Consider the following 22,912-nt stretch of genomic DNA (forward strand, 5'->3'; position numbering starts at 1 on the left):
AAGCATTTGGATCATGAAATAATTTGTCAGATGATGTTTTAATACCTAACAAAGTATATTTCATACTTCAGTTTACTATAGTAACAGTCAGACACATTCACCTCTATGCCAATCAAAACCAAGTAGGAAAGCTGTCAGGTCTGACAACTTGTCAGGTGACAAATAATGATGAAACTCTCCCCTGATCTTAAATATATATGGAATCGTTTACTTGTTAGAGTGACTGATAAGTAAAAAAAAAAGAAGAAGCAAATTCTTACCCTGCAGTGAATCTCAACAAATTCTTTCAAATATCAATCAGAGATAAATTGAGTCATGAATTTGCATCTTCTCTAACAAATATGAATTCAATGATGCAAGATGACTACCGCAAACAGTAAGGCTGTCATGTTATGATAAGAAAATCAAATTCAAATGCAGCGAGTCTACAAAGAGCTGGGTTTGGAGAGTATCCGACTGCTTCACAGGGACTGTCCAGCCAGGTTTATAAACAAGACGTGCTCCGGGAGACAGCGTTTTGTTTCGGCTCCGTGTGTGCCAACAAACCAGGGTCGGGAGGAAAATTACCAGGGAAGGTGCGTTCACACGTTGAAAAAAAACATCACCCAAATTCAGCACTGAATAACCCTGAATATGAGACATAATATCTCCAATGTAGTGGGAAAATGTTCAGAGGCTGCAGGGAAAATATTGTTCAGCTTGGGCGTTGTTTGCCTCTTATCACGCATGGAGTTAAATAGGACAAGCTGGTTGAAACGGCACACACCATAAGCATGATATTCCACTAAGGTCAAACAGGGTGATCTCCCTATTCTACCTTGGAGTATACATGACATTGACTAGCTCCATTCACACAATGGGTGATTAGCATGGATGTGAGTTTGGCAGTGCATGATATAAAACACCATGATTGGCTCATAAGTTTCTGTGTTTAAGCCTACATGTTTGACATTTAGATATCCAGAAGGTTGAAAAAAAAAGAATGAAACTTCATAAACTTTTGGCTTTTGTATTCAGTGGGTCTCTGCATGAGAAAAAAAATGAAATCAAGAATTACTGATGACTTTGTCAAACTTAATCACAAATGAAATAAGACAAATTACAGATCATGGTAAAGCTAGAATCTGATCTTCCACCTGGTATAATTCAAAAGCTTCTTCATTCATGCATGAGTGAGTAACAATTTGAATAACAGATACCAAAAAAGGTCGCTCGGGGAGGGGGAGGGAGTGTATCTGAATTTCAAGCAGAAAATCACATGTCTTAAAAAAAGAGTTTAATTTGATAAATCAATCACAGAAAATGGTCAAGAAATAAAGTTCCGCTTGAATTTCAATAATTTCATCAAATGAATATGTTTACACTTCAGGTGACATTTAACTGTCAGACTATTACTCAACACTTGGTCTGGTCAATGAATAAACTGGCTGTCTACATATAGGTGTCAACATACTATGAGTATGACATACTATCATCATCATCATCTATCATCAACATGGTGATATTCAAGCAGAGAGTGTTAAAAAGACATTCCAGACAGTGTACATGTATGATGCATGACTTTGAGGTGATGTCAAGGAAGACATCGCCTTTGGCTTTTTAATTTAACTGTCTTGCCCCACCCCAAAACTCTGTCATTGTCCTACATGTACATGCTGCCAGTATTGATTACACAATCTCCTTTTTAGTTATATTCTTTAGTGATCACAAGAACAAAAACAGGATTGATAAATGAACGGACAAAGAACTTTAAAATATCATGGCTTCAGCAATCATCTACACTGGGCAAATTGAAGCATAAAACTTGAAAGGTCCTTAGATCTAAACTGAGTAGTAATTGTGTCTTCATAACAAATCATCTCAAGATTGTTCAGATCAAGATAATCTGAAAAGTGAAAACCCTGATTGATGGAGATGGGGCATTCATGATCAATTGCCATTATCATTCAATGTACCAGTATTTCCACTTGTGATGACGTCCATGTTGTGATGAGCTTGCTATGTCTTTGCACTATGTGGAGATAAGAACTGGGTCATGATGGCTTGATAGTGTGAGATGTTATTATAAGATCTCAGTGTGTGATGATACCTCAACCTTTACTTGTCACCTCTGAGATACAGATCATCAAACTTCACGCAGCCCAATGGATGGAAAGTTTTTTCACCCTTTCGAAAGTGTAATACTACACATTTCAATGTGCGTTCTCATTCATCACTTGCAAAGCATTACATTTACAAGAAGAGATTGAAGGTTTTCTAAATTCTTGGATTAAAATCCACTGGATACAGTTTCAAACCAATTAGAAAGCATGTTTAAAGGAGTACTCTTGCCTGAAAATGGTATAATGTTAAAAATAATGAATATTTATATTCAGTATGAATAAACAAAACTTACATGTAGCATGAATAATTCAGTGTCCCGGCTGCCCGTTTCATAACTGGACTTGCAACTGTTGTAATTTTGTCATTATAAATGCCAACTACCATGGAAACCTCAATTTTTATTGGCTGCTGAGCCCTGGTAGTTGCCACGATGGCAAAGTTACAATATTTGAAAGTCCTCTATGAAACGGGCCCCTAGTATTAAAGATAAATGTGCATCATCTCATATCACCCCCCTTACACTCACAAGTGGATACCATGCGCGACCATGGGGTCTCGAAAAGCACCCTAAACACGTAATTTCCATATTCTGAAAATACACCCCTTGACAAGTATTGGCTTGTAAAACCCCACCCTTAACAAATATTGGAAACAAAACGATACTGGCAAATATTCCCTGAAATGAGCCCCTAAACAAGTACAGGAATGCTTTATTGTTACGGGTCCTTCGGTCGTCGGCTTTACCTTATTTGGTTTAGTACGACCCCACCTTCTACACCTCGCGCAAATCGGACTCTAAACACGAAGTGTTGGGGCAAAAAGGACATCCTTTATAACACATTTTAATTTTATTTTATCATCCCCTCAAATTCGACCCTAAACGCGTAAGTTTCCTAGTGAAATAGATACCCTTTTTTCATTATTTTTGTGTTTTTGACACCCTTATCACGTTACGTACGTAACGTGCCCTATCGTGAAAAAGACATCCTTTTTACGTGTTTTTTTGGTCGCGCATGGTATCCACTCGTCAATGTAAGTGGCCCCCCCGGCTATCACCCCCCCCCTAATTGTACACAGCAAGCACAGACTCAAATTGGACACTTAGACACAACCAATAGGGTAGGGACTAGATGCCAAACTCTCTGTGTCAGCCACAGTACAAAGTGAATCTAGTCTCCCGACTTCAAATCCTGCATAAATGCAAAATCCAAAGACCAAAGGTCTGCGCCTGGAGACCACTGGCAGATCCAGGGGAAGGGGCACAGCTGGCCCATGCCCCCTTTTGAGAGCCATAATGAAAATTTCAATATACCTTTTTACCCAAATGTGCCCCCCTTTTGAAAGTAATGTCCTTTTGGGTTTCCAAATTTTTCATACATGAAATCACCTCTGAGTTTAATAGGTGAAAACCTTTTTTTTCTTTTTTTCTTTTTTGATTGTCAAAAATTTCCATCACAAAAATATGCCCCCTCCCCCCACCTGGAGGAAAATCCTGGATCCACCCCTGCTAGAGACTACTCATATAACTCCTGATTTACCCACTGTTATCATCTGCATCTTTCCTTTTCTTCATTACCTACAGAATATATTTAAAATCAGATCCATTCATTCTCCTATAAAAGCCGAGATAGTCAAGCAATAAGCATGATGGGTCATGGGCCTGCATTATAAATGGTTGCTCCTTCCAACCATCACACTGCCTTCCCGCAGGCTATCGATAATTAATGCAAAAGAAGTGAAGGAGAGGATAGTCCTCAACACTGATCAATATAGATTGCCTAGAACCATAAGGCGGTGTTGCACCAGCCCGAGTTTGCCAGAGATGCCAAGTTCAAAGACCAGCTATGCGTGAGATTTTCTGTGAATCTGAGTGAGATCACAGACATTGTGTACAATGTATATGGGGATAGGCTGTGATAGTTGCGTGAGACAGAGATTTGAGGGGATGAACAAGAGTCCAAAATGCTTGAGTCCTAAGCATAATGCGTGAGACTTGGTAGCTCTGGTTTGCTCAATCTCGAGATTTAAGCCCGATCAGCCCTCTTCGCGATTAATTTCGAGATTCAAGAATTTTATCTACATATTTGACCCTTCTAGCATTTCACATCAAAAACACAACATCTCTATTCAGTGTTTTACAATATTACTAGAACACTTCATACATGTAGTGCCCCCTTTTTTCACAGGTTATATCTTAATTGAATTAAATCATGGGTCTATTTAAAAAAAAAATCTTTAGAGAATCTTTGGCAAAAATTTGATGAAATATAATTATTTAATAATAACTGTAAAAAGTGACTGAAATCTTGAAAATTTATTGGTTAAAGAAAAAAAAACATAACTTGTGCTGAATCTCTACTAAAAACATTCAATATTAGGCCATATATGTAGAGAAAAAGGGCACAAATCAAGGTAGCCACTATCCACAAAGAGTTCAAAACCACGCCTTTTACATTAACAGAAAAGGGATGGGTGGAGTCTTTTGAATGATAATTACCTTCATTTACACTAGTTTAGTATCATCTAAATCATCTTTTACATTTTAGTTTGTTCTAAAGTTGCTAACTAAGCAACAGCAAAACCAAGGAAACAAAAACATAGGTGGATCCTCTTTATCATTCTTTCAATGTTTTGAGTTTTTACTATGAGGTTGTTTTAAGGCCCTGTGATCAGATACTGTATTGGGTGAAATGGAACAAAGTCATTTTATAATGGCAAACATTTCTAAAAAAAAATTGGAAGATACATGACAGATGAATTATTACATTAACAGTAGGCTATAATGCAAAACAATACAATTGCACACTGTATCCAATTTCAATTTCAACTGTAAATGAACGTTTTTCAAAAGCGTTTTTTTTTCTTCACATTTCTATTTCTTGTTGTGTGAATGACCCAAACTGTATACTTCCTAGTCTTGAATGGAATGACCTTGTTCTACTTGATCAGGTTTATTATTGCAGGTGTACATTTACAAACACTTTCATTGCCAATAATAGGAGGGTGACAGAATGATGAGCTGTCAAAGTGATCAGTGGCTGACAATGACAGGGCGTTACCTTCCCTAACATGACAATGACACTCTAACTCCTAAAGTTATTGTTAATATCACTTTCTACTTTTTTATTTAAAAGATGGTTGTACCAATGTTCATTGACCTCCATATCCCCATATGGGCATACATGTACATACATTCACACTATGTTATTAAAGAATAAGACAGCACAAATCTTGATTACTCTTCTTGATTTATATTTTTCTTATACTTATTTACTCTCTACTTTATCAAAATGTTATAATTTTTTTTTCATCAGTATTCCTGTTATGTTCTATACAATTTACTTCTTTTTAATGTTTCTTTCATTAAAGGGGAAGTTCATCCTGACAAAATCTTGTTATAAAATAAAAAACGGACTGCATAACTGAGATGTTTTGAACATGTAACAGGGATCTTGCAAGCTGGGCGGTTTCTAAATGAAATTTTTGTCAGTCAGAGTATCTAGAGAACTGAAAATTAGGTCTAAAATCAAAGCACCACGTCCCCGTACCACCAATATATGTGAGTGCCCCCCTTCCTGGAGTTCTGGTGCCCGTTACCCATAGCCAGCCAGGCGGCCGGGTGGCCAGCCTTGGAATATCCCAGCCCGACAGGGTTAGCAGATCGCTAGGGCAAGACCCTGGCACAATATTGCCCTCGCACGTAGAAGCATTAATGGCTAATTCAATAGCAATAAAAGGCAAACATGCCATGCCTCTTTTTGAAGAAAAATATGAGACACTAATAGGGACAGTGATTTTCCGTTTCAAAAAATGGCCTTTTCCGTTTCAGAAAATCTCAAATTCCGTTTCAGCACGTCAGAAAACGGAAATTCCGTTTCCCCATAGACGTTGTACACACGGAAAAGTGACAATTCCGTTTACACCTTGAATAGCAAAATCAAAGCGCATACACTCGCACTGGCCAAAATTTGTATCTGCTACTGTACCAACAACACAATAGAATCCGTTCTAATCGGATCTATGCTGGTGTATTTAATGATTTTTCAAACTGATTTAGCATGCATACATCCTCACCTTTCACATAATTAGCATTATTTTACGGTGAAATTAAATTTCATCGATAATTTTGGGGTTTTTTGGACATCGTTATCATCAGTCAACGACTTTCGCCAATCCGCCATCTTGGATTTTAAGACCACGATATCGTGCTGTTACATCTTCAAACGTAGAGGGCAGCAACACACAACCGTGCAGTTGAGCGATCTGAAGCGATGTGAAGCTCAAATGCAACCCGGCCGGCCGGGTACGATCGCGGGGTACTATCGAGTGTACGTGTGCTGATGTCGAGAGCAATCACGATGTGTGAATTGTCATGATTGTAGCGAAGTGAGATCGTGTTTTCTGGGGTTTTGTGGCCATTTAATATTCTCATTTTTTTTGTTATTTTGGAGTAATTTCTGTTGCTATTCTGTGTATTTTGAGGGAAAATACGTTTTCCGTGATTTTCCGTTTGAAAAGCCACTTTCCGTTTCAAAAGGTCTTTTCCGTGAATTCCGTCCGTTTTCCGCGATCGCGGAAAATCACTGTCCCTACACTAATGAATATTCACTATGTGTACAAAAGTGAATGGTTAAAGGGGGTGTCAGTAAATGGAAACATTGCCATCACATAGCCACGTGTGCTTCCACGAAAAAAATAACGACCGCATCTACAAAAAACACTGGCAATCTCGCCAGTCAGCAAGAAAGAAAGAAAATATACTTGGCAAAACATTATATAACCCATCGTTAGCACTTATTTTTCACAAATCTAAGTCAGCAAAATGTTAGTCACAGTGTGAACATATGAACCAACAAATATAGAGGGCAGCAACACACGACAGTGTAGCTATTAGAAAGATCCACTTCGTTCAGATTTTAAGACCATTTTCTCCCAGAGCACATTTTTTTTAAAGATAGCATAGTTGATTTTTTTATTTGTTCAATTTTATTATTTTTATGGAAAAGCGTAATATGGATAACCTTCCAAGAAAATATGCTAAATAATATCTTAATATTTAAGTATTTTTGTATAAAAAAAAGTAAGACAAAAGGTTATCACGATTCTTGTTGTTTGCATAGTAAAATACATAGACTGATGGTATTTGTGCTCCTGTTCTGCTCAAGTTTGCTGCCCCTACCAAATCTACACAAGCTAACACCAGAGCCAAGACTGTGATGTTCTGGTCTGGCCGCGCCAAGACTCCCCCTGTCATCTCGTTCGGTGCTCGTACTGTATTTTATGACGGGTCTTGACTCCAGAACTATCAAGGAGTGAAGAACTATGTCACATATATCTACTTCTTTCATTCCATAATTTTCCAAAAATTAGTGTTAGAATATGGATGCAGCCAACCGTACCGACCAGGTCGGGGCGCAAGCGCGGTTATGCCAGCCATGGCACTTGTATACTCAAGAGGTTGTGCTAGATTGTCTAGGCGCATTCATGTGGTGCAGCGAAATTTAGATGAAGATGTATCAACCTCATGTATCCTTGTTATCATATGATATATGAAGTCACCACCCACTTGAACAAGGTTATGATATAACCATCATTTAATATTATAGAAAAAATACAGGGAAAAATATTTCATATTTTTATTAAAGCATGATATTTGATGTAAAAACTTTTCAAGCAAAAATATTAAAAAGAGGAAATGAAAATTCATGTAAATCAACTTTACATTTTACAATCTACTAAAAAGTGCTCTTAAGAGGATTTCAGTGGTCACAAAATGAGCTTGGCTAAATCCAGGTGAAATTAGCAAACTGGTTTTACTGAAGACTTACAAACAAGACAATAATTTAGAGATGTTTTATTTTCAAAATGTGGTACAGTACTATTCCATTGTTTGTATCTTTTTTGTTTCTATTATTTGAATCTAGTATTGTCATAATATATTTAGTTTACAGCCTCTATTTTGCTTTTACTCCCCAATGTATTGTATCATTTCATGGTTTCATTGGCATGACTACCAAATTGTTTGCACACTTAAATTGTATGCACATATCAAGTGGACCTTACTAATAGCAACACTGCCGTATGTTGCTGCCCTCTACGTGGGCTGATATATGAACAATCATTTGCTGGGTTTCAGGTGATATAACTTTCAACCTACATGTTACAAAGTTTCTCCATAGCTATTGGCTTGCATGATTTTCTGTGCACAGCCTGGGACATCAATATTTTACAACTTACAAGAATGTTCTGTAATCTGATTGGTCCAAATCGGATCACATGATATTCAGCGCATTGCATTATTGCATCCAAAGTGCACTATACTGAACTCTGACGTCATACCAAATGCACTCTGACGTCAGAGTGCAAGATAGTGCGAGTTCGGGAATTATCTAGAATTTAGATCAATATAGCATTCGGGGCAACTCAGTAACATGGGTGAGGGGGGGTGTATAAAACAAACAATTCATGCATTCTTGTGCATAGAGTACCTAAATAATGAACTCTGTGCTCGACTAGCCAAATAAATATACCGCACTCGGTCCTGCGGATCTATATCTTCTTGCACATCGTTCATCATTTGGCCCTGCATGCTCACGCTTACATGTACGTGCATTAGGCCTATTTGTATAATAATCTGATGTGACGTCATACGAATAGGTCTATTTACGATGTGGAGTTTGCATGCTAATTGAGGATATTAAGAAGCCAGAAGATTTTGGTGAATTAAATATTGATGTGTCGATGAACAGGTTATATAGGCTTTGCTTAGGCCTAGACTTTATGGATATTTATTTCTTTCTTATAATTATGGTGGTGTAACCTTAATTCGCGCATTACCTAATTTAACACACAGTCGAATATCCCTTTATCTAATTAATATCTTGAAAAACTGACATCACCAACAGAAAAAGTGACCAAAATTACTCAGTATGGTTATTTTCTTGAAGGTAAGGTCTCAAATTGTGAAAATATTGGCAAAACATCAGCGAATTTTGTTACTGTTTGCGTCCGCTCCGAGAATATGCAAACTTCTCGAAAAGCATCAAGAAATTGCCAGTTTGCAAGCAGAGGTCTCTTAAATAAGTAAGTAAATGTGAAACCAACCAAATTTATGGCATTTTAACCTCCATCTGATATAATTATCTTACCTTCGTCTGCTTGATTTCTTTTCTAAAGCTTTGCAAAACGATCATGCACAAATTAAGGTCACACTTTTATATGACACTTTTTCAGCCGAGCGCACACTAGTCGATCGCCATGGAATTTTGAGATCTCGATACAACGAGGCCGAGGGAAAATCCTTGACCTATTTATAATTTCGTCAAGCGAATTTGACTTTGGAGTTTGGGATCTTGCCTTCCAATATTTATTCATTTCCTTCTTATAATTAATATCAACTTTAATTCTGGTGGTTAATGATAATGCCTGTGTATGTAACAATACGTATGCAGAGATGCCAAGTTCAAAGACCAGCTATGCGTGAGACTTTCTGTGAATCTGAGTGAGATCATAGACATTGTGTACAATTTATATGGGAACAGGTTGTGATAGTTGCGTGAGACAGAGATTTGAGGGGATGAACAAGAGACCAAAATGCGTGAGTCTCACGCATAATGCGTGGGACTTGGTAGCTCTGCGTATGGTGTTAGACAGTTGGCAGCTGTCTGTTTTGAGTTTTTCAACATTTTTTATTTTTAAATAACTCCTCGTAAACAGACCGCTCGCTATCGTGCAGCCACAATTAGGGGGTGAATAATGCAAAATCCCCCAACGGGGCACATTGATTTTTGTCTTTATTTCATAAAGATACTGAAAAAGAACAAACCAAAATAGAAATTATTATTCCGTTTTGGCCTGAAATGCACCAAAACGGGGAAAAATATACTTAAAATGGGAAAAACGATGACTTACTTCGGCTGTCGCGCAACTTCACTCCCCCATCTTATCCAATTAAACTTAAGTACAAGTACATAAACATCACTTGTTCACTGCTACCACCCTGCAAGTGGGTAATCTCAGGTAGGACTATGGTTAGACAGGAATAACCGTCGTTTCTGGGGATTTATTCAACAATTTCTGACATTTTACTACAATCCCCATTTACCGACGGCAATGTGTCAGTACGAGCCTTCATGTGTAATCTGGTCCGACAATTCGGCGGACGGGTTTTGTCCAGATTTGTCACTTCTTTTAGATTCTAAATGACATTATATTATCTTGGACGAAGGTCCACTATTTTCGTTAGACTCTAATCTTTCTATTGATATCATATACATTTTATAATATTTTGAAAATATACGTTACCGATGAGTTATTCCCCGGGTTATTCCTTATTTTTTTACTTTCTGCCGGAGAGGAAAATATGGCAGCCGTCAACGAGTTGTGCTTTTATCAAGGCTTTCCGATTAAATTTTCGATATCTTGGCCAATCAATGCGAGCGACAAGTTCCGAATGCACGCACATCAATATGTCCAAGCGCAGCGCAAAGCAGCGGCACAAATCGCGATAGGTAGCGACTGGTAAATACGTCTGTAATGATGATGACGTCATCCAAGATGGCAACTTACCTTGACCAACGAAAGGATCGAAGATGACGATGTTTCGATCATCATTTCAAAAGAATTAGCGGTAACTGAGGTCTAAGGTACGATATTTCTGAATTTTAAACATTTTTTCGGAAATATGGATGTGATTTCTTTTTCATAATATGACATTTTATGTACAAAAAAACGATCGGAAAATCGGGTTCCCGCTGTTCGATCTAACGTTACTGCTAAAATACGTTGTCTGTACGTACGGGCCTCCAAGCTTTTCAGTCTATGTATTGGTGAGTGAGCCAACGCAGTTCAGCGGAACAACCAAAATACAGAGACTGAAGCTTTTGGTCTAGACTATGGTACGCCAATGTTGTACAGAGCACACACTTTAAAAAATCATTAAAATATCACTTTTGTGACCAAAATTACGAATTTCCATACAGTTGCAATTTATTTTTCATTAGTAACTTGGGAATAATTTTTGTATTCATCAGAGTGCTCAAAAACTTGAATTTTGGGCATATTTTTTGTACGCCCTCTATTGGTGGAAAGTAATATGGCAAGAAAATTTTCATTTTTTGATCTCTATTTTTAATTAAGAAAAAATGATTTAAAGAATCAAATTTAAAGAGTCAAGTTGTATGAATAATAGGTGTAATGGAAACTGTCAGTGTAAAAAAATCAAGCATTTGCCCCAAAGAAAAAGAGAAAATAAGCCAAACATTGCCACCCTTATTTTGCCACACATGGAGATATAAGTGAGAACAAGGTTATATCCACTTGTTCACTGCTACCATCTGGCCTGTGGAGAATCTACAGGTAGGACTATGGTATGCCAATGCTGTATAGAGCACACACTTTAAAAAATCATTAAAATATCACTTTTGTGACCAAAATTACTAATTTCCATACAGTTGCAATTTATTTATCATTAGTAATGTGGGAATAATTTTTGTATTCACCAGAGCGCTCAAAAACTTGAATTTTGGGCATATTTTTGTGTACGCCCTCTATTGGTGGAAAGTAATATGGCAAGAAAATTTTCATTTTTTTATCTCTATTTTTAATTAAGAATAAATGATATAAAGAATCAAATTTAAATAAGAGCCAAGCAGTATGAATTAACAGGTCTAATGGAAGCTGTCAGTGTAAAAAATCAAGCATTTGCCCCAAAGAAAAAGAGAAAATAACCCAAACATTGCCACCCTTATTTTGTCACACATGGAGATATAACTGAGAACAAGGTTATATTATAACCTTGTTCACTGAATGAGTGGTTAGGCCTATATCATAACCTTGTTAATTGAATGAGTGGGTGAGTGGAGCCAACGAAGTTCAGCAGAACAACCAACATAACACTAACAGAGACCAAAGCTTTTGGTCTAGTATGGTGTGTGTTTTGGTGATCGCGTGTGCTTGCTTGTAAAATATTACAGTTTGACATATTTTCTTACTTCGCCCGACCGACCAGACGCAGTGCGGAGCTACAGCCAACGACGCCGCGCCCTTCGCGTCGGCATACAGGCGCCATGACCAAACATGCCCTACCGTGTCCACACACAGTCACAACAGCTAACGTTACTCTGTACGCCGAACCGAAAATAAAACTGACAAAATATACCCAAAGTTACAGATGTATTAAAATACTTAAAGATATAATCCCCAAAATGCAAATTACATTCAAACTAAGCAGACATTACAATTGGAGTAAATTAGCTTACGTTTGTTGTCAAGTTGGAAACTTTACTTTCCTCGGGCTCGGAATTTTCCAGGCATGCATAACAGCTGATCGAGCTGACCCGAATTGACCTCCCGTGGCTCCCAGGGTGTTTTTTAGTCTGCATGCACAGGCACTGAATGAAACTTTGATCATAAAAAAAATGCATACCGGTATAATAAACTAAAAGGCGTATGAGAGCGCGAAATTATATCAAGACCTGAAAATGTTTACAATTATGAATAGGATGCTTAAGTTGATATCTTTTTAATAATAATGGGAGCCAATTATCTGGCATAATATTCATGTATGTATCTCACTATTAAATGCGAGCGTGCAGCGCTAGCTGATAACTTTATGGAATACACGAAGAGAATGCTTCAAATTAGCAGAATTCCTTTTTTTTATTCAGACCATAAAACGAGACGTGGGCATTTCATGTAAATCAAACAAAATAATGAATGCTCGAAACGGTCCCGCTATTGGCTGCGCCAAAAGAAGGAGGATATAGAAAAGAGGGGGGGGGGGAGAAAAGGACTAAGAGGAAGAAGAGGAAAACTAAGAGGAGGAATAGGTTAGGGGAAAATAAAAGTCTTTCGGGTTACCATATTAGATTTTCGCTAGCACTTCGTACTAGCATTGCTTGTTCGATGAGTTAAATATTTTGCTTAAGAGGCTGAAATTGAACTTGAAATATCAAATTTTTAAGGCAATATTCAAAACATATTTCAGCACGGACATTTAGCTTTCAGGTTTTTTTTTAGTACAAATCAATTTTTAAAAGTGCTCATAAAAATGTTTATAGTTTTATGGTCGCTTGCATTATTCATTAAGGAAGATACCCCTCCTTATTACAATGAAAAGGTCTAATTTAAATCTCTTTTTTTTCCAGCTCGCGCTTCGAGCTCGCATCAAGTTATTGTTTATTTACATAATTTATATACCCTTCTCCCGGGGGGGGGGGGCTACTTCCATTCACGAGTGGATACCATGCGCGACCATGGGGTCTCGAAAAGCACCCTAAACACGTAATTTCTATATTCCGAAAATGCACCCCTTAACAAGTATTGGCGTGTGAAACCCTACCCTTAAAAAGTATTAGAAACAAAACGATACTCTTGGCAAAATTTCCTGAAATGAACCCCTAAACATGTACTGTAGGAATGTTTTATTGTTACGGGTCATTCGGTCGTCGGCTTTACCTTACTTGGTTTAGTACGACCCCAGCTACACCTCACGCAAATCGGACTCTAAACACGAAGTGTTGGGGCAAAAAGGACATCCTTTATAAAACATTTTAATTTTGTTTTATCATCCCCGCAAATTCGACCCTAAACACGTAATTTCCTAGCGAAATAGATACCCCTTTTTCATCATTTTCGTGTTTTTGAAACCCTTATCACGTTACGTACGTAACGTGCCCTATCGTGAAAAAGACATCCTTTTTACGTGTTTTTTTTTGGTCGCGCATGGTATCCACTCGTCAATATAAGTGGCCCCCCCCCCCCCGGGACCCTTCTTCATGATTACAAAAAAAGCTTGTCCAGTTTTCAGGTAGGAATATAAAAAATGTTCAACTCCCGACATTGGATTCATTACAAAATGTATTGTCTTCATTAATCACCGCAAACAGAAAATGAGGTCTCCTTTCTGACGCTTCGCTCGATCGTAGTACTTACTTTCAGTTTGGATAGGCCTACCCACACTAGCGTATACCTACGGGGGGGGGGAAGGGGGCACGATCTGCCCCCTGACGAGTCACAACCCATGCAAGGGACGTATCCATGCCCCCCTCCCCCCTGACAAGCTTGAAGGCCGTTTTTTTTTTTTTTTTTGCTTGTTAATTTTTTCCTTGTACGAAATCCTATAATTGTGGTTGAATCGGACTTTTTTTTTGCTTGTCAAATATTTGGGCGGACGAATATGCCCCCCTCCCCCTGTGAAAAGTCCTAGGTACGCCATTGCAGGCTACCCATTTTCTTCATGACCACAAACATTGCTTGTAAGAATGTTCAAATTTTAGGAAAAATACATGAAATTTCCAAAAGATTTTAGCATTTTCTTCTCGCTCGATTCAATTAGGATTTGTGAGATACAATCATCTTGTTTATATAAGAATAAATCTAAGCGACTGATCTGGGAAAATGTATGGAGGAAAATATTTTCGCCCCCTCCCTTCTCTGTCCCTATCTGCGAAAATGGATCCGCCCCTAAACCGGGAATGGTTAGACCAGTGGTTATTATATAGCGCCTGCCTCGTCAGCAGATAGTCGTAAAGGTTCGGTCCCCGCCGGGAAGAAAAAAAAATGGAAGTTCGTCGGTCGCTCAACTAATTAAAAAGGGTAATTACTACATAATATTATACGTCAGGGTCAACTGGAATGCTAGCTATAAGCTAAAATGGGTCTATTTACCCTGATTGAATAAGCGTTACACTATCCAAACCGAGCTTTAATGGGCACCAGTCATGTTTTTAAAGGCGTCAGCTACTTGATGCAGTAACGGCTGATATGCAGTGAAAACAAAATTATTCCAAAATTTAGAAAATACAAGCATTACTTGAATCTATATATGAGTTGTGCAAAAAAGGGGGTGATCTACGATCAGAAGTACGTGCCATTTATGTGTTTTGTAATTAAGTTTTCTAACATGATGTCAATTCTCGGTTTCTTTTTTTGTGGGATTCACCAGCGATAGAGACACTGAGGGTGTCACGCGCGTAAAACATTCCCCATAGACTTGTGTGTTAAAATGGCACTTTTGAAAAATTCATAAAAAATAAATGTGAAATTAGAGGGTGGAATGTTTACTACCATTGGATAGGATATATATCTGGCATTCCATATCTGACCAGGAAAGGGTAGCGTAGCCAGCTCATTTAAAAAATAAATTGCCATTTATGAAGATAACTATGAACGGATCAAATTTATCGACTCAAACAGTAAAATAGCCCTAATTAGTCCGCCAGTCAAAAAAATAGTTCCAAGTCACTTTTTTATCTTCTCAATTTGGTCGAAGGAAGTTCAGTAGTAACCATTTCTAGAATCAGTGTTAGATTTTGAATCATATTCATACAGTTTTGTCAATCAGCAACATCAGCAACATCAAATTGAAAAAAATTTGAATGGGTTGGGTCGAACGAATATCTTGAGCCCTCCTGATGTAATTAGGCTTATGGTACTCTAAGTGGGCAGATTGCATAGCGCCATCTTTAGGCCGTGTAAAACGTGAGAAGTCTGCAAGTGTTTGGATCACTAATTTTAGATTTGGAGCATCAATAATGAGACAGGAGAATAACAATTCAACCAATATACTTTATTGAATATCAATATTTAGCCATATATATATATAGAGTTGTAAAGCATACAGTATGAGCAGTGCAGATATGCCTTAGCTCTGTAATGATCTCTAATCCCCCGGCTCTTGAAAACTCGCACCCAAATTATTATAATCAATTAACCTTCAAGTCAACATAATAGTCAAAGGATTTTGGGTATATAGGACAATAAGGGGGGGGGGGGTTATAATTTGGAAGGGGAAGGCAATTCTTTGTTCTATGGTTTGTCTAAAACTATTGACAATTAGTGTTTTATTGGCTGAGATAAAATGAATAACTTACTATAGGGTTCTTAGAAGGATATGGGCATCAAAGGAGTGTTTTTTTTCAGTGGGGGCTATTATGATGTCAAGTTATGAAAAAATGCTTCTTATGTAATATAACATGATAATATGATATAACATTTATAATAAACATAATTTATTCTTACCCCACTACGGTTCTCTTCCTTTCTCCCTCTTTTTCTCCTTTTGGCCGTTTTTTTTTGCCAGCCGATGGGGGGGGGGGCACGTGCCCCCATGCCCCCGATAGTTACGCCACTGGTTGTAGTTGTTGTTATTGCTGACTGTGAATTTGTAAATTTGTGTTTTGTGCACCAACTCACTATTTTTAAATGAACGGTGTGAAATATACTGTTAAAATAATTTAAACAACATTGTTTACTCGCACAGTAGTTTAAACAACTACAATGTGCGATTCACACAGTAGACAGCATTGTTTGAATTATTTTTGACAGTGATACTTACCTTATGTACGCCGAAACCAATCAAAATGTATTTTATACGATTAGAATTTGGGAATATATAAGACTATATGGGAATGGGTTGGGACATAAGAACTACTTACAAAGACATGTAGAGCTGTTGCCAAAGCCGTAAATTTATGCGTTAATCACGAAATATAGGCCTAAAAATGTTAGAATCTTTAATTATATTCAAGATCGTGACTCATTGTGTAGGGCAGTAGTATATGCACTGCCACAGTTAAAAGTCAAGTCCACCCAAGGAAAATGAATTTGAATAAAATAGAGAAAAATCGAACTAGCATAACGCTGAAAATTTCATCGAAATCGGATATAAAATAAGAAAGTTATGATAATTTAAACTTTTGCTTATTTTTTACACAAAACAGTGATATGCATAATTCAGTGACATGCAAATAAGACAGTCGATGATGTCCTCCACTCACTATTTCTCTTGTTTTTATTGTTTAAATTATACAATATTTCATTTTTTTTAAATTTATAGATTTGACAATAAGGACTAACTTGACTAAATCATATCAACCACATGTTTAGGGAAAAATTAATAGTTATTTCACTTGACAATGAAGAGAAAATTAATTCATATTTCATGTAATAAAATACAAAAGAAATGGTGAGTCTATGACGTCATCAGTCTCCTCATTTGCACACCGACCAGAATGTGCATATAACTGTTTTGTGAAATTAAGCAAAAATTTAAAATGTCACAGCTTTCTTATTTTACATCCGATTTTGATGAAATATGCTTGTTTGATTTTTATCCTTTTTAAAACAACTTTTTGTTGGGGTGGACTTGTCCTTTAACATAAAACCCAAATGATGTTCGTTCTATTCTTGATTTTTCTTTTTGTAATTTACTCAACTTTAAATTGCCAGCAAAAATACAAAACAAAAAACGAAACAAAGGAAAAAGGCAAGAAAAGAAAAGAAAATAAAACAAACAAAAGGAAAGGAAAGAAAACAAAACAGAGCTATGCAGCAATTTCACGGCCGGTTTATGTATTTGGCCCTCTATCGGCGACGCCATTGCTGCGGTGGGCAAGTGCGCTGACCGCGATTGGCTCTGTGTACAAATTCAATGAAAGATGACAGATAAGCTCTGATATTGTGTCATTAACTTCATCATAAATCAATAAAATAAAGGGTAGACGATGTAAGACAATAGCCATATCTGACCGATGAAGGTATGGTGAATTTTTGCACTTTGGCTACTTTTTCCCTTAGTTTTGTCAGTAAAAGTGAGTTAATGATGACCAAGAATCGCTGTTGTAGCGGGCCTGAAGGAGAGGGAGAGTGAGTGAGAGGGAGAGGATGAGAGAGGGGAGGGGGGGTAGAGTGTATGTGTGAGAGGAGGGGGATAGTGAGAGGGGAGAGGGGAATAGTGAGAAAGGGGGGGGGCGGAGGGGGGGCTAGCGAGAGAGTGTATGAGAGAGGGATAGTGTAATACAGACAAGGGGATAGTGAGAGGGAGAGAGAGAGAGGGATAGTGTGAGATAGAGAGGGAGAGAGAGAGAGGGACTGATATTTCCATCTAAGCATGATCAAATAAATCCCCCCTCCCTCCCCCCCCCCCCCCCCCCCCACAAAAAAACCCACCACCACCACATTTTATGCAGGCCTATAAGTATCCAAAAGGAGGGGACAAGGCAAGAGAATAAAACAGAGAGGAAGGAGAAAGGAGGAAGGGGAAGAGAGGGCCACTGGCGACGCATTCCTTCATCACGGCCTGGAAACCTATGCAGGGAGTATGGCTTCACACACAAACAGGCTTCATGAGTCCAAGGCGAGTGAATTTCACATTCACTTTGCTTCCAATTCTGAAGCTTTCTCCAATTGTTGTGGTAATTGAACGCAGCACAGCTGCCACCTGAACTTCTCCGATTAATGCTCATTGTGAATCTTACAAGGGTGATGATATCGACTTTCCCCTAAAGTTTACATTTATTTTGTGATGTCATATGCGAACAGCTCCTAATATTATTATATGATAGATCTGTTATAGATTAAAAAAGCAATGGAACACGATGGAAAGCGTGTATTAAAATTTTGAATGCGATTTATTTAGAGTATACCATTTTGAGCGAGTACTATAGTAGAGCGGATAAGCTCCAAAAATCACAAGAATTGTGCAAAATTTGACTAAAGCATGAAACTTTCACAAGTATTAGTATATGCCGTAAGATTTATTTTAAAGATGGGAGGTAAATTTAAAAATGCCATTTTCGGCCGTTGCCATGGCAACGGAATAATTTCTCAAAAATGACATACATTCCCATGTAAATGGTAAATAAACATGATATAGATGAATAAAATGATAACTTTCAAGCTTCCAATTGAATATATACAAAATTTAGAAACATTCAAAATCAACAAGATAGTTCCAATTGGTCCGTTGCCATGGCAACGGCTTGTTTTTCCCCAGAAAAATAAAAATTTTGATTAAAAAAACGTTGTAGAATATGATTTATCTTTAATTTTCCCTAATTTTACAGTGTTAAACAAATATATTTTGGTTGCTAGATGTATAAATCATATCTCAAGCCATTGCCATGGCAACCAAATAACAACTGATTTACAAAAATAACATGGTTGACAAGACAATGGGCAGGTGGAAAAATCAACTGGAATTGACTTAATCTGTATGCTTTAGTTTTGACCCCCTCATTTGAACCAAAACTACAGAAAGTGTTCTGCAGGAGTTCTTTATAAAGATAAAACTTTATGTTGCATTGGTAATGCTTGAATTAAATAAAAAGAAACAATGTTGCAAAGAACCCGTTGCCATGGCAACAGCTTATTTCCCTCTAGAAAAGTAAAAATATTGATAAAAATGTAGAATACATGTATGATCATCAGTCCATTTTCAATCATTTTTGAGGTACTAATCGGGATATGCTTTTGACTAAATTTATAAATATAACATCTTAAGTCATTGCCATGGCAACCAGATAACATCTAATTAAAAACAACAACAACAGGGATGACAAGGTTATGGAAAGGTGAAAAGTACAATAAAAATTAAAGTGATATGTACATGCATAAAGTTTGACCTATTTAATTAATTTAGGGGATATAATACAGTGAGTGTTCTGCATGAACTAATTGGAATGATACAGATTGATGTTGCCTTGGTAATACTTGAATTAAATAAAAAGAAACAATGTTGCAAAGAACCCGTTGCCATGGCAACAGCTTATTTCCCTCTAGAAAGGTAAAATTATTGATAAAAATGTAGAATACATGTATGATCATCATTCCATTTTCAATAATTTTAAGGTACTGATCAAGATATGTTTGTGACTAAATTTATAAATATAACATCTTAAGCCATTGCCACTCTGATTTTTCTTTCATTTCTCCTAATTTTGTGATAAGAATTGATATGTTTGCTGTTAACATACAAATAATATCTGAAGCCATTGTCATGGCAACCAAATTACATCTAATTTGAAAAAAAAACATGGTTGACAACACAATGGACAGGTGGAAAATACAATTAGAATTATTCTGTATATGCTTAAGTTTTGAACCCCTCATTTGAACATAAAGTATAGAATGAGTTCTGCAGGAGTTCTTTAGAAAGATAAAAAATTATGTTGCCTTGGTTACGCTTGAATTAAATTCTTTTTAAAATGTTGCAAAGGGCTCGTTGCCATGGCAACAGCTTATTTCCCTGTAGAAAGGTAAATATATTGATAAAAATGTAGAATACAGACATGTATGATCATCTTTCCATTTTCAATTATTTTAAGGTACTGATCAAGATATGTTTGTGACTAAATTTATAAATATAACATCTTAAGCCATTGCCATGGCAACCCGATAACATCTATTTTTTTCAAAAACAACATGGATGACAAGGGTATGGAGACTATGGACAGGTGAAAAATTCACTTAATGTGCATGCATAAGGTTTGACCTCAATCTAGGGGAAACAATACAATGAGTGTTCTGCATGAACAAATTAGAATGATAAACATTGATGATGCCTTGGTAATACTTGAATTCAATGATAAATATCAACGTTGCAAATGATCTGTTGTCATAGCAACTGCTCATTTTCCCAAGAAAAGTACCAGTTTTTATTAGAAAAACTGTAGTGGTCTGATGTGTCCAAGACCTTGAGACGGCTTCCAAAAATGGAGTTTAAAACGGCTGTTGATATATAAATGGACATAGCTCACTTCATATCCGTCTGAGATAATTATATGATTTCGTGTCTAGACCATGGTTTCAATGGTCAAGTAATACATTATGACAAGTTACACGGACAGTCAGTTGTCCTGTATATTAAAAGAAATCCAAGATGGCTTTGAAAATGGAGTCTAAAATTGCTGTTGCTGCATTAAAAAACGTAGTTTCTTTAATATCCTGGAATAAGTTTATGCCATAGTGAAATGTGTCAAATTATACATAAGGACAAGTTACAAGAACAGTGTTCAAGTATGTCCAAAAATCCAAGGTGGCTTCCAAAAATGGAATATAGAATAGCCCCTGTTACTAACAAATGGACATATTTCGTGTAATATCTGCCAAGTGCATATTATTTTGATATCTAAATCATGGTTTTAAAAGTCAGTAAATACATCATGTACATTGGAACAAGTTACAAGGACACAAGGACAGTTAGTAATCCAGTATGTTCCAACATCCAAGATGGCTTCAAACAATCGGAGTCTATTGAATTGGAGCCTGTTGCTTAAAAATTGACATAGTTCATTTAAATCCACCAAGGAAAACTGATTTTGGTGTTCACACTTTGGTTTCAAGTTTTAAAAGATACGTTTAGACTTGTTACAATGATATCCAGTTGTCCATTTTGCCTAAAAATCCAAGAGGGTTTTCCGAAATGGCATCCAAAATTACTTCTATCACTCAAAAATTATCAGAGTTCATTAAACCTGTAAGAAACAATTTTGGTGTCTACACTGTGGTATGAAGGGTCCATTATTACAATAGGACAAGTAACAAGGATGGTTAATTTTCAATTTTGTCCAAAATCCAAGGTATATTCTCACAAGTGGATATCATATCCACTTCAAAGTAACAGTCGCCATTTTAGAATCTATTTATGGAAGCCATCTTGGATTTTCAGGCAAAATGGACAATTATACATCATTGTAACCAGTCCCAACGTATCATTTGATCCTTGAAATCCTAGTGTAGACACCAAAACAACATCCCAATGTGTATTTAATGTACTATGTCCACTTTTAAGTAACATTAAAACCCCCATTTTCAAACAATCTTTGAATTTTTTGACACGATATTGACGCCTGACTGTCTGTTCAACTGGACACAATGTACAGTATTAGTTGACCCTTGAAACACTTCTGTAGACACCAAAATCATATCCCCAATGTGTATTAGTAATGAACTATATGTCCATTTTGAAGTAACAACAGTCAATTTAGACCCCATTTTGGAGGCCATCTTGGATTTTTAACATATCATTCCATTGATTGTCCTTGTAACTTGTTCTAATGCATTAAAAAATGGTTTTATGATAATGGTTGAGACATCGAGATCATATTCCCCAAACAGATATTGAACAAACTATGTCTTAATTTATTATTTGACTCTTGTAACTATGGTTTAGACACCAGAATCACATTTCACAGGCGGATATAGAATGATGTACGTCAGATTTGATTAAAAACAGTCAATTTTAGACCCCATTTTTTTAAGTCACCTTGCGTTTTTTTACATACCAGACCAATGACTGTCCTTGTAACTTGTCATAATGCATTACACGACCCTTTAAACTATGGTTTAGACAGCAACATAATATTCCCCAGACAGATAATGAACAACCAATGTTTATTTATAAGTAACATTAGATATGGTTTTACAAAACTTTTTTTGTAAGCCATCTTGGAAATGTCGACATACTAGACCACTGACTGTCCATGTAGCTTGTCCTTGTGCATTGACCCTTGAAATTGAAATAACAAATCATATTCCCCAGACAGATATTGAGCAAACTATATCCTAATTTATTATTTGACTCTTGAAGCTATGGTTTCAACACCAAAATCATATCTCACAAGTGAATATAAAAGGAGCTATTCCATTTTCAAGTATCAGCAACCGTTTTAGAATAGTTTTTTGGAAGCCATATTGGATTTTCAAACACACCTGTCATTGTAACTTGTCCTAATATTGTTAGACTCTTGAAACCAATGATTTAGACACCAATATATCATCCTCTAGGCCAATATGAAATGAGCTATGTACGCTTTAGGTATCAGCAACCATTCTAGATTCAATTTTTCGAAGCCATCTTGGATTTTTGGACATTCAAAACCACCGGCTGTCCTTGTATTTGGCCAAATGTACTACTTGATCCTTAAAACCAATGAATAGAAACCAAATTAAAGCCATTTTAAAAAGTAATGGATAAATTGTGGATTTTTAGCTCACGGCAGCCAGTGAGGGCATCATCTTGGAACAC

General features: G+C 36.8%; 1 protein-coding gene across 2 annotated transcripts in view; it reads right to left on the minus strand.

Moving 5' to 3' along the window:
• LOC121408348 (cytosolic arginine sensor for mTORC1 subunit 2-like) overlaps positions 1-12,467 on the minus strand; it is a 37,991-nt gene extending 25,524 nt beyond the window's left edge. Inside the window, exon 1 of one of the 2 annotated variants that reach the window (XM_041599786.1) lies at positions 12,363-12,467. The gene's annotated coding sequence lies outside the window, so the exon portion shown is untranslated. Of the gene's footprint in view, positions 1-260; positions 766-12,362 lie in introns of those variants that run through there. The other variant, XM_041599788.1, reaches the window with a different exon arrangement.
• Between the last annotated feature and the right edge of the window lie 10,445 nt (positions 12,468-22,912).

The sequence above is a fragment of the Lytechinus variegatus genome, chromosome 2 (genome assembly GCF_018143015.1).
Source record: "Lytechinus variegatus isolate NC3 chromosome 2, Lvar_3.0, whole genome shotgun sequence".
In the NCBI taxonomy this organism is placed as follows: domain Eukaryota; kingdom Metazoa; phylum Echinodermata; class Echinoidea; order Temnopleuroida; family Toxopneustidae; genus Lytechinus; species Lytechinus variegatus.